This window comes from Somniosus microcephalus, chromosome 3 (genome assembly GCF_052327205.1).
Source record: "Somniosus microcephalus isolate GS21.2 chromosome 3, FLI_Smic_1.0, whole genome shotgun sequence".
Classification (NCBI taxonomy): domain Eukaryota; kingdom Metazoa; phylum Chordata; class Chondrichthyes; order Squaliformes; family Somniosidae; genus Somniosus; species Somniosus microcephalus.
In genome coordinates this window covers 348,174,342-348,186,978 of record NC_140989.1, presented here as the reverse complement: position 1 = coordinate 348,186,978, position 12,637 = coordinate 348,174,342, and positions in this window count along the sequence as shown.

Below are 12,637 nucleotides of genomic sequence, written 5' to 3'. Positions count from 1 at the left end.
GATCGAGGCACATTAAAACATATATTTTATTTAGGATTATCCATCCCGGGGCCTCGCCTGTCCCACATAATTCCCTACTTGAATATTTTGGTTTAAATGTGTGTGTTTTCTTGACTAACTGATTCTGAGCTCCTATCAGGCTCTTTAAAAAATAACACACACACAGCTATAACACACACAGCTATACTGTGACCTGAGCTATTCTTGGATACCGAGAACTTCCGCACCGAGACAGTCTACAGATTCATGACACAGATTTATTTAAAATAGAAAACCATTTCGAACTATCAGAATATGTTCCAATTGTAACTTGCTCACAGGGGAAAAGCTGGCGGTGGGGAATGAGTGGAGACAGGACACGGTCAAAAGACTTGCATTTATGTAGCGCCTTTCAGGACCACCGGACGTCCCAAAGCGCTTTACAGCCAATGAAGTACTTTTTCTTTTACCGCAGAGAGTTGCTCGAAATCCTCAGGTGTGTGTCGGACTGGGGCAGTTCTGCCCAGGGTTGGCTCAGGAGAACTCTCAAGAGTTCGCAATGTGCGGCTCGTTTTGCTTATTTTCTCTGGTGCTCTTTCTTGTTCCTCCCTCCCTTCTCGCCGCTGTTATTTAGATTTCACACAAAATGTGCTGTTGGCATGGACGGCGAGCCCAGGCGGTGGTAAACCTGAGAAATGATCTTCTGGCAGAGCTATGCATTCCCAGAAACAGTTCAAAGCGCTGGACACCCGTGGGCACGCGTTTAGTGAATGGCGAGACTTATTCACGCCACACTCTTCTGTTACCGGACAGGGACAAACGCGGAACAAAACTTTGAGTTATTTCGAAAGACTTGAGACATTTCAAGAGTCCGCTGCCCTAACAAGAACGATTAGTCTAAAATTTAGGAGATGTAACGTTCTCTCACCCTCGACATGGGCGCTTCAGCCTCGAGAAAGAGAATTGCCCTGAAGCTCAAAAAAAGGGCAGATTTAAATCAACCTCACTGAGCTCCACGGATTTAAGTCACGCTCCACGCGTTAGCCTATTTATTACTGGGTGTTAGTAGGGAAAGGTAGAGGTTTATCCTGTCAGCGAATGCCGACCAAAGGAACTCCGACAAAGGGTTGATGTGAGAAACCAAGACCACTTCTGTTTCCAAGTTGTGCCAAAATAACCCCACCAGATTTCAGCTCACTATTTTTGCCTACTTTTGTTTTTAGCATTTCCCTAAAATAAAATATTTCAACGCGGAATTTATAATTGCAGTTTTGTGTACGTTTAATGAGAAGTTCTGATTTCTATTTGGTACACATACAACTGAGCGTCTCGGGGGGAATCTCAATCATTCTTTCTGCTATCTGGCTACATGTCTGCGCCTCGGTTTTAGCCTGGAGTTGCTGTTGCTTCATTGGAGTGCAATACAGATTGAGTGAACGTGTTAGTGCAGGCGGAGTGTCAATTTATAATCTAGCCGTCACTTGTAATTCAAAATCAAAATATCTAAGGTTTTTTTCTGTATTAAAACGCACGTTTTCAGTATTAGAGACTCGCCTGCTACAGATAATACTTCAGGAACAACCATTTGCACTCAATATTCAGCTATAGAAATAATCTTGACCAGTTAACGGGGAAAATATAAGCGTGAGTATTATTGAGAGAGGCGTAAGGCCTGCTTTTACCAGTTTAAAAAAAGTTTTAAAAAAAATTTCCACTCATTTATAATTTAAAAATACTTTAAAAAGGTAAGTTTATTTTCAGCCCCGTAAAAATCTTTAATATTAAATTTTTGTTTAAAATATTCAATTTAATGTAATTTTAGCTGTCAAAAGTATGAAGGGGGATTCCCTTCTTTCATTGGCTCGCCTGGCCCACGTGATCCCAGGGACGCTTGCGAACCGCCTGCGCCCCGGGATACGCGGGTCCTGCGCATTTCGACTGTGGAGAGACCCAGGATCGGAAATGGCCGCACCTCGGGAACCACGCACGCAGGAAGCCTCCTATCGGAAATTACGGGCTGTTGTTCTTACTCCCTTGCACGTTTGTTTACTTTGTAGGGTGCACGAGTGCAATTTATTCCAAATTTTTTTGTGTAGACTTTTGTCCCACAATGTTTTAGCTGTTCATATTTGCAGAAACCTGTGCGACAACGTTCAAAAACCTTCACCGTGTGATTAACAAAAGATCCAATAGAGAGTAAATCAAGTAAACCATTAAGTGTACGAATATGAGGTACAAAGGTAGCATTTAATGTGTGCACATGCATATACTATATTAAAAAATTACCCAATTAATGCTAAAGTATATATTCGTCAAATTGATAATCATAGGCATTTAGCTCCTTAGTAAAAGCCACCCGAAAAATACATGATCGTGATTTTAACTACTTAATACGAGTGGTACTGAATACTCTGTTCTATCTAACACATATCACAATTATCTATTGAACGTGAATTACAATACCTTGCATTTATATAATGCCTTTTAATGTAGTCGAAGATTCTAAGGTACCTATCAGGAGCAAAATCAAACAAAAATTGACACCCAGCCAAAGAATGAAACATTAGGACAGGTGACCAAAGCTTGGCCAAAGAGGTAGGTTTTAAGGAGCACCATAAGGGTGGAGTGAGAGGAGAGCTGGAGAGGTTTAGGGAGGCAATGCCAGAGCTTTAGGCTTAGACTGCCAGAATTGGAGGAATGCAGAGTTCTCGGAGGATTGTAGGGCTGGAGGAGGTTACAGAGATAGGGAGGGGCGAGGCCATGGAGGGATTTGAACACCAGGGTGAGAATTTTAAAACGGAAGTGTTGGTGGACGGTGAGCCAATGTAGGTCAGCGAGCACAGGGGTGATGGGCAAATGGGACTTGGTGCGAGTTAGGACACGGGCAGCCGAGTTTTGGATAAGTCCCCCTTCGAGATCATGTGAGCTGAAATTTGGCACGTGTAGTGAAAATGATACTTACATTCCCGTTTATTTATCTGCTTAGATAATATAACCACAGATAGCTTCAAACTTTTCATGAGTTGCTCCTGATATAATCCTTGATTTTTGTCATTAGGAAGAAAGGGCAAACTACAAAACAGCTTTGATATCACTTAATATAGGCTTCGGAATTCATATTATTACAATATGTCCTATTCACTGAATAGCTATGTTCCCATATCTGCAGATAAAATGAACTGTAAGAAATATTAAGTTCAACAGTCATGCAGTTTCCATCCTGCTGGACCATCACTTGATGGTCAAAAAGCAAACTCATAGGGACAATGTGCTGGAAATTGATTAAGTGTTAACTGTATCAGATAAACAATCCGTTTTTGTTACACCGGGTGGGAGCATGGGGTTCCAGCATCAGGCCAGATGTCTGCATGCTTCTCTTTGCTTGTTACAATCTGGTAAAATAATCGTCAGTTGCAAATCTAATTTTGTATAAGTCCAGCACGTTTATATGAAATAACAACAGAAAAAGCTGGAAAAACTCAGCAGGCCAGGCAACATCCGTGGAGAGAAAAATAGAGTTAGCGTTTCAGGTCAATGACCCTTCATCAGAACTGAGAAAAATGGCAGGAAATGAAACAGATTAAAAGGCCAGTTTGGGGGCTGGGAAATGGGAGAGGGGATGAAAGAACAAAAGGGAAGTGAAGAGACATTAAGAGGTATTCAAGATGAGATGAGATGGTGATCGGACTAGTAAAGAGACAAAAGATGGCTCTAGATAAAGTGTGAAATGCGCTGGCAGAACGAGAGACAGCGGCCATGTGGGAGAGAAAAAAAAAGGGAAGATGTGGATAAAAAATATATAAAAATGTAATGGGGGCCGAAGTTATGATCTGAAATTGTTGAACTCGATATTGAGTCCAGAAGGCTGTAAAGTGCCTAATTGGACGATGAGGTGCTGTTCCTTGAGCTTACGCTGAGCTTCCGTGGAACAATGCAAGAGCCCGAGGACGGTGAGGTCTGAGTGGGAATGGGGCGGTGAATTAAAATGACAGGCGACCGGAAGCTCGGGGTCACCCTTACGGACTGAACAGACGTGTTCCGCAAAGCGGTCACCCAATCTGCGTTTGGTCTCCCCAATGTAGAGGAGACCGCATCGTGAGCAGCGAATACAGTATACTAGATTGCAAGAAGTACAAGTAAATCGCTGTTTCACCTGGAAGGGGTGTTTGGGGCCCTGGACAGTGGGAAGGGGGGAGGTATAAGGTGGTTTATATGAAGGTGGTCCATTTGCACTGGCATACTGCAAGATACACATTGAAGATTTTCTGTTGAATTATGATGGGGGTTAAACTGATATACGGTGGACCACTTGATCAGTAAATGGAAATGGTTGGTTTCCTCATGAACAGATATATGAGCAGTTCCAACTCCCAACTATATATGTTATATATACACATAAAAAAATGAGGCCAGATTTGTTTAGCAAGCTTACCAATGAATTATTGTGGATTAAAGCAATTATACTTTTAGCTGTATCTAAATCACAAAGACAAGTAGAGACCAGAGAAGCCATGTGATCTATGTAACTCATCTCATCATTCCTTAAACATTTATAGCCCTCTCTTAATTTCTCTCAATTCCAGAGTTTGCCTCCAGTAACCTACCTGGGTCTCCATTCCAGTATCAATGCCTCTTTGAGTGAAGAAATGCTTCCTAGCCAACAGTTCTGGCTTGTCTTTTACCAGTTTGTTCCTTTGTCCCTTGTCCTGCAGTCATGACTTAACTTGAAATAATGCTCCTGATGAACATTTTATGTTCTATTTAATATCAAACACCTCTTAAACATCATAACATGATTAGGTAGAGTCAACATGGTTTTATGAAAGGGAAATCGTGTTTGACAAATTTATTAGAGTTTTTTGAGGATGTAACTAGCAGGGTAGATAAAAGGGAACCGGTGGATGTAGTATATTTGGATTTCCAAAAGGCATTTGATAAGGTGCCACATAAAAGGTTATTACACAAGATTAGGGCTCATAGGGTTGAGGGTAATATAATAGCATGGATAGAGGAATGGTAAACGGACAGAAAACAGAGAGTAGGGATAAACAGATCTTTTTCAGGTTGGCAGGCTGTAACTAGTGGGGTGCCGCAAGGATCAGTGTTGGGGCCTCAGCTATTTACAATCTATATTAATGACCTAGATGAAGGGACCGAGTGTAATGTATCCAAGTTTGTTGATGATACAAAGCTAGGTGGGACAGTAAGCTGTGAGGAGGACACAAAGAGTCTGCAAAGGGATATAGATAGACTCAGTGAGTGGGCAGTAAGGTGCCAGATGGAGTATAATGTGGGAAATGTGAGGTTATTCACTTTGGTAGGAAGAATAGAAAAACAGAATATTTTTAAATGGTGAGAAACTTGCAAATGTTGGTGTTCAGAAAGATTTGGGTGTCCTCGTGCAAGAAACACAGAAAGCTAGCATGCAGATACAGCAAGCAATAAGAAAGGCAAATGGCATGTTGGCCTTTATTGCAAGGGGGTTGGAGTATAAGAGTAAGGAAGTCTTGCTACAATTATACAGGGCCTTGGTGAGACCACACCTGGAGGACTGTGCACAGTTTTGGTCTCCTTATCCAAGGAAGGATATACTTGCCTTAGAGGCGGTGCAACAAAGGTTCACTAGATTGATCCCTGGGATGAGAGGGTTGTCCTATGAGGAGAGATTGAGTAGATTGGGCCTACACTCTCTGGAGTTTAGAAGAATGAGAGGTGATCTCATTGAAACATACAAGATTCTGACGGGGATTGACAGGGTAGATGCTGAGAGGTTGTTTCCCCTGGCTGGAGAGTCTAGAACTAGGGGGCATAGTCTCAGGGTAAGGGGTCGGCCATTTAACACTGAGATGAGGAGGAATTTCTTCACTCAGAGGGTTGTGAATCTTTGGAATTCTCTGCCCCAGAGGGCTGTGAATGCTGAGTCTGAGTATATTCAAGGTTGAGATAGATAGATTTTTGGACTCTAGGGGAATCAAGGGGTATGGAGATCAGGCGGGAAAGTGGAGTTGAGGTCAATGATCAGCCATGATCTTATTGAATGGCAGAGCAGGCTCGAGGGGCCGTATGGTCTACTCCTGCTCTTATCTCTTATATTCTTATGTTTTTATGTTCTTAAAAAGTCTCTTCTCATTTGCTTCCATTTAAGGCTAGAGTACAAGTTTATCAAACCTTTTCTCATAACTCAGTTTTCTGACAGTAGGCAATTAGTGGCCTCATGGCCATTTGCTACGCTGCTTCCAGCACTCGGATCTTTCCATTGTTTCACTGTGATCAGAACAAAATGACATTTAAAAAAAAAATTGCTCTTTATGCACACAGGACCAAATTATATCCACTTTTCCACACATGGCAAAATCATATTTAGGTTTCCACACAGCCGATGGTGCTATGAATAAGGGTGGAAACAGAAGCTATACGTTATTTAGAGGCATTTAAGAATATCTCTTGCTGTTGGAATATGATTCACTTTGTGACTTATCTCTGATGCGCCATCACCTTCAGATTTGCAAGTTGGGCGGGGGGATGTCTAATTACTGTGCTTTATGCATCAAGACTGAGTGGGGCAGGTATGACGGATCAGATGGCATTTTTCTGCCCATCATTTTCGTGTAAGAACATAAGAAATAGGAGCAGGAGTAGGCCATTTGGCCCTTCGAGCCTGCTCCGCTAATCAATGAGATCATGGCTGATCTTCTGCCTCAACTCCATTCACCGGTCCTATCGCCATATCCCTTGATGCCTTTACTATTCAGAAATCTATCGACTTCTGTTTTGAATATACTCAACGACTGAGCCTCCACAGCAGTCTGGGGTAGAGAATTCCAAAGATTCACCACCCTCTGTGTGAAGAAATTTCTTCTAATCTCAGTCCTGAATGGCCTACCCTTTATCCTGAGGCTGTGGCCCCTGGTTCTGGACTCCCCAGCCAAGGGAAACATTCTCCCAGCATCCACCCTATTAAGCCCTGTAATAATTTTGTATGCTTCAATGAGATCCCCTCTCATTCTTCTGAATTCAAGAAAATACAGGCCTAGTTTACTCAATCCCTTCTCTTACATTCATTTATTTGTATGTCTCAGGATTGTGCAGTGAAAACTCCACCTCAGATTCATTGATTGACAGACAAAGGAAACTACCTACAATGATGATGTAATAGCAAGTAAGAATTTGAGGTTGAAGCAATTTATGCAAAAATGCCTAATACTTTTAAATAGTTAGAATTACAAAAGCCATTATTGAAATTAAAACAAGTAATCGAGAATAGAGCTATACTCATGACCAAGACTATTCAGGTAACAATCACTTTACAACTAACTACGTGAAAAAAACTACACATAGAAGCAAGAAGCTAGTAGTAGCAGCACCACAATACTCTATGTTGTCACTACACTGCCTGTGTCTACAGCATCTACGATATAACATTTAATGTACAGTTACAAACCATGAAGTATAAAGTAACAACTCTTGTAAAGTAAACTAAAGCTTGTTGCATATCTTGTGAAATGTTGTATACATAGCTCGGGTTTAGTTAGGAATTAAAGTCAGAAGGGAAAGTAATCGGAAAGACATCACAAAGCACCATAAGAAGTGAATATATTGGTGAATTTTCTTAAAAGTGTGGAGCTAACATATTGTGAAAATTTACCATTCAATAACGATATGTATAGGAGGGCAAACTCTCTGGTCACCTGCTTTTAATGAAATCAAATCAAGATAGTAAAGCAGCAAAAAAATCTTTAAAGATTCTGCAGTGTTTTCATCTGTATTCTACATCTCTAGCATTTCAAGATCCTTTGCTAATATTGCATTAATTTCATAAAAAGTACACTTTTTGACAGAACGACCAAAATAAATGGGATCTGAAACTTTTTTCCTCTGTACTTCTTTCCACAGAGTCCTGTAGTCGCGTGACTCATATTTGGTCCTGACTATAACCATGTGATATAGGAGGACTCAGGCAGTTTGCAACAGTTGACAGGTTGCGTCATTGAGTGGCATTTTTTCGCCATTTCTGCTGATGCAACTCTTCAGCCACACAGGAAACTTAAGAGCTGAAACCCCAGACTGCATAGAGGACGCCCCACAAATAATAACAACAAAATAAATATTTAACACTTAGCAGTAGCACTATGTTATCCAAAGTATATGCAAAGCTTCTAAAAATGTTACTAGTAGCACTTTCATCAGGCCAGTCAGTTTAACCTCCGTAGTGGGGAAGCTTTTAGAAACAATAATCAGGGACAAAATGAACAGTCACTTGGACAAGTGTGGATTAATTAAGGAAAGGGTGCAGAAAAGATTTACAAGAATGATTCCAGGGATGAGGGACTTCAGTTATGTGGATAGACTGGAGAAGCTGGGGTTGTTCTCCTTAGAGCAGAGAAGGTTGAGAGGAGATTTGATAGAGGTGTTCAAAATCATGAGGGGTCTGGACAGAGTAGATAGAGAGAAACTGTTCCCGTTGGCAGAAGGGCCAAGAACCAGAGAACACAGATTTAAGGTGATTGGCAGAAGAACCAAAGGTGACATGAGGAAAAACTTTTTTACTCTGCGAGTGGTTAGGATCTGGAATGCACTGCCTGAAAGGGTGGTGGAGGCAGACTTAACCACTGCTTTCAAAAGGGAGTTGGATAAGTACCTGAAGGAAAAAAAATTGCAGGGCTACAGGGAAAGGGCGGGGGAGTGGGACTAGCTGAAGTGCTCTTGCAGAGAGCCGGCACGGGCTCGATGGGCCGAATGGCTTTCTTCTGTGCTGTTGTAACCATTCTATGATTCATGCCATATCACAGTGTCCTCCTGGGCGCAAAGGTGAAATGAGAGACCACAAAATATTGCAAACTCCATTAATAAATTTATGCATAACATTATCACACTCATTCTAATAACTAATGACCCTTGTGCCTGCCATAGTTGAATAGCTGTCATTGTGTGCAAGGTGTGAGATGTGCGTGTGAGTGTTGGTAGGTTAGTGCTGAGGGTGTGGTGCTTTGGGCAATGTATGAAGCTTGTGGTACACATGGTGGTATGTAGCATTTGTTGAAGCATTCAACCACCCTGACCACCCAACTGAGGTGGATCTGCCATGGGCACACCTGCTTCAGTCCTCCGGCTCCTTCTTGTTGTGCTGATCCTTGCTGAAGCAGCTGCACAGCCAGCAATGCTGAGAATGAGGTGCTGCAGTATCAGTGAACCTCCCCTTTAAGTACTGGGAAAAGCCTGTGGCAATGATGAGTTGAGATTAGACTGCACCCAATATTGGTCCACCCTTTGAGTGTAACGCCATTGAGCTAGGCCTTTAAGTCTTGATTTTGCACCCCAATAATTTCTTTGAGCAGTGAGAATGAATTTTGCGTGCAGTCTAAAGCATTAGCGCCTGGCGCTTATTCTCAAACGTTTCAAAAGATACCGTCCATTCCTGGGCTATAATGAATTTCTAGCCCATAGTTCTTAAAAAATTTGTAGAGTTTGTTTTGTTTTTATTTTTAAGTTCTTTATTTAAAAGATCCCTTCTGTTAGGATATACGGTGTCACCTGGGCACTTTCTGACATTGTGCTAATTCCTCTGTAGATCAAAATAAACTGAACAGAACCACACTGTGGCACCTATACATAATATCAGTAGGGGAAGATCCACCCAGACCCTCCAGTTCAGTAAGTAGCCTATACAAAACTTATAGTTATGAATAACTGCTGCACCAAAGGAGAAATACAGAGCAAGAGTTTTGGATGTCTTCGACATTGGCGTACGCTGTCCTAATCCTTCTGTTTGGGCCCCGCAAGCTCCGGCTTTCTGCATGCGTGAAAACTCGGAACTTGCGATCTGACAAGGTATGCCTTGACAGATCTACCGAACCAACTGAGAAATCACTTTCGCTGGCGCAGAGTTGGGCTATTTGCCCAACTACTGCCCAGCAATTGCCCACAAAACTCTTACAGCTGGTAAAAGCGGGCGTAAATATAAATCTTAAATTAAACATTTAAAAATAAAAAATAATGCACAAACTCTAGGGCTGGACTTTGCCAATAGGGAGCTTTTGGAGGCGGGACTCCCACTTGTCGGGTTTCAGTCCCACCTCCATCAACAACTGGCCAACCCACGCTATTTTCCCTTGATTGACCTCGTTAAGCCCGCCCAGCGAGACTCTCCGCATATCCACCAATTGAAGCCTGCAGGAAGAAACAAAGGTAAGGAGACTTTTTCTAACACTTTCCACTTACCTAACTGTTAACAGGCAGTTAAGTGGCTGTAATCCCTTCCCGCCTCCAAGGAGACGGGACCCGGCGTGGGACGGCTCCCGCCTCCTGGCCAGATGGCACGGAGGCAGGTTGGGGGCGGGTTGGGCACACGCCCCCAAATTCTGCCATTTTCCCGGCAGTCCCGCCTCCAAACCCGCCTCCCCAGGGCTGGCAAAGTCCAGCCCGTAAAATTAGTTTATGCAAATATTGGCCCGGATTAAAATGTTAAAAATTATTTTTCAAAAATTTAAATTTTTATTGTATTTGGTGTAATTAAGGGACTTTTAATTAAATTTGAAAATCAGAACATTTATTTTTATTAGAGTTGTCTAAATTGTTTAATTATTTGGGAATTCCATTGCATGTCATTAGGGGATTCTGTTCAGAAATGATTGCAATGGAATCCTCCTTTCCATTGGAGGACCTGGCCCATGTGATCCCAGGGACGTTTCCGAACTGCCAGTTTTTTTATTTTTATATATTTTGTTGTCACTTTGACCGACCTTGTATATTGCTTTGAGTACCATATAATCTGAGTGAACTTGGTCTTCAAATGTTTCAAATGCTAGGGGCTAAATTAAAAAGCAGAACCACAATGGTATTAATCTCTGGATTACTACCTGAGCCCCGAGCAAATTGGCATAAGATCAGAGAGTTAAATGCGTGGCTCAAGGACTGGTGTGGGAGAAATGGGTTTCGATTCATGGGGCACCGGCACCAGTACTGGCGAAAGAGAGAGCTGTCCCGTTGGGACGGGCTTCACTTGAACTGTGCTGGGACCAGTGTCCTGGTGAATCGAATAACTAGAGCTGTTGATAGGGCTTCAAACTAAATAGTGGGGGGGGGGGGGGGGGGGCGGTTCACGTGAGGGGAAACTTAGAAAGTTAAAGAGAAAGGAGAAGGCAATAGTACAGGGTAGCGATAGGGATAAGGCCTTCTTCTTTGCTGTAACCATTCTATGATTCTATGATTCACCTCTGAGTCAAAAGGTTTAAATCCCATTCCAGAGACTTAACCACATAATTTAGACTGACACTTCAGTGTCATATTTTAAAACTCTCATCGTTGTTTTCAAATCCCTCCATGGCCTCGCCCCTTCCTATCTCTGTAACCTCCTCAGCCCTACAAGATCTTTGTGCTCCTCCAATTCTGACCTCTTGCGCATTCCCGATTTACATCGCTCCACCATTGGTGGCCGTGCCTTTAGTTGCCTAGGCCCTAAGCTCTGGAATTCCCTCCCTAAACCTCTTTGTCTCTCTACCTCTCTTCTCCTTTAAGATGCTCCTGAAAACCTAGCTCATTGACCAAACACCAGTCCTAATATCTCTTTATGAGGCTCAGTGTCAAATTTTGTTTGATAATGCTCCTGTGAAGTGCCTTGGATGTTTTACTACATTAAAGGCGCTATATAAATACAATTTGTTGTTGTAATAATGAGGGAGCGCTGCACTGCTGGAGGTGCTGTCTTTCAGATGAGACATTAAACTGATGCCCCATCTGTCCTTTCATAAGATAAAGAACATAGGAAATAGGAGCAGGAGTAGGCCATTCGGCCCCTCGAGCCTGCTCCGCCATTCAATAAGATCATGGCTGATCTGATCTTGGCCTCAACTCCACTTTTCCGCCCACTCCCCATAACTCTCGACTCCCCTGTAACTCAAATATATGTCTATCTCAGCCTTGAATATTTGCAATGACTCCGCCTCCACAGCTCTCTGGGGTAGAGAATTCCAAAGATTCACGATCCCCTGAGGGAAGAAATTCCTCCTCATCTCCGTCTTAAATGGGCGACCCCTTATCCTGAAACTATCCCCCCTAGTTTTAGATTCCTCCATGAGGGGAAACATCCTCTCAGCATCTACCCTGTCAAGCCCCCTCAGAATTTTACATGTTTCAATAAGATCCCCTCTCATTCTTCTAAACTCCAATGAGTATAGGTCCAACCTGCTCAACCTTTCTTCATAAGACAACCCCTTCATCTCAGGAATTAACCTAGTGAACCTTCTCTGAACTGCCTCCAAAGCAAGTATATCCCTCCTTAAATAAAGAGACCAAAACTGCACGCAGTACTCCAGGTGTGGCCTCACCAGCGCCCTGTACAGTTGTAACAAGACTTCCCTACTTTTATACTCTATCCCCCTTGCAATAAAGGCCAACATTCCATTTGCCTTCCTAATTACTTGCTGTACCTGCATGCTAACTTTTTGTGTTTCATGTACGAGGACACCCAGATCATAGAAACATAGAAGATAGGAGCAGGAGTAGGCCATTCGGCCCCTCGAGCCTGCTCCGCCATTCAATGAGATCATGGCTGATCATCCAAACTCAGTACCCTGTTCCTGCCTTCTCTCCATATCCCTTGATCCCTTTAGCCTTAAGAAATATATCTAACTCCTTCTTGAATATATTTAATGAATTGGCC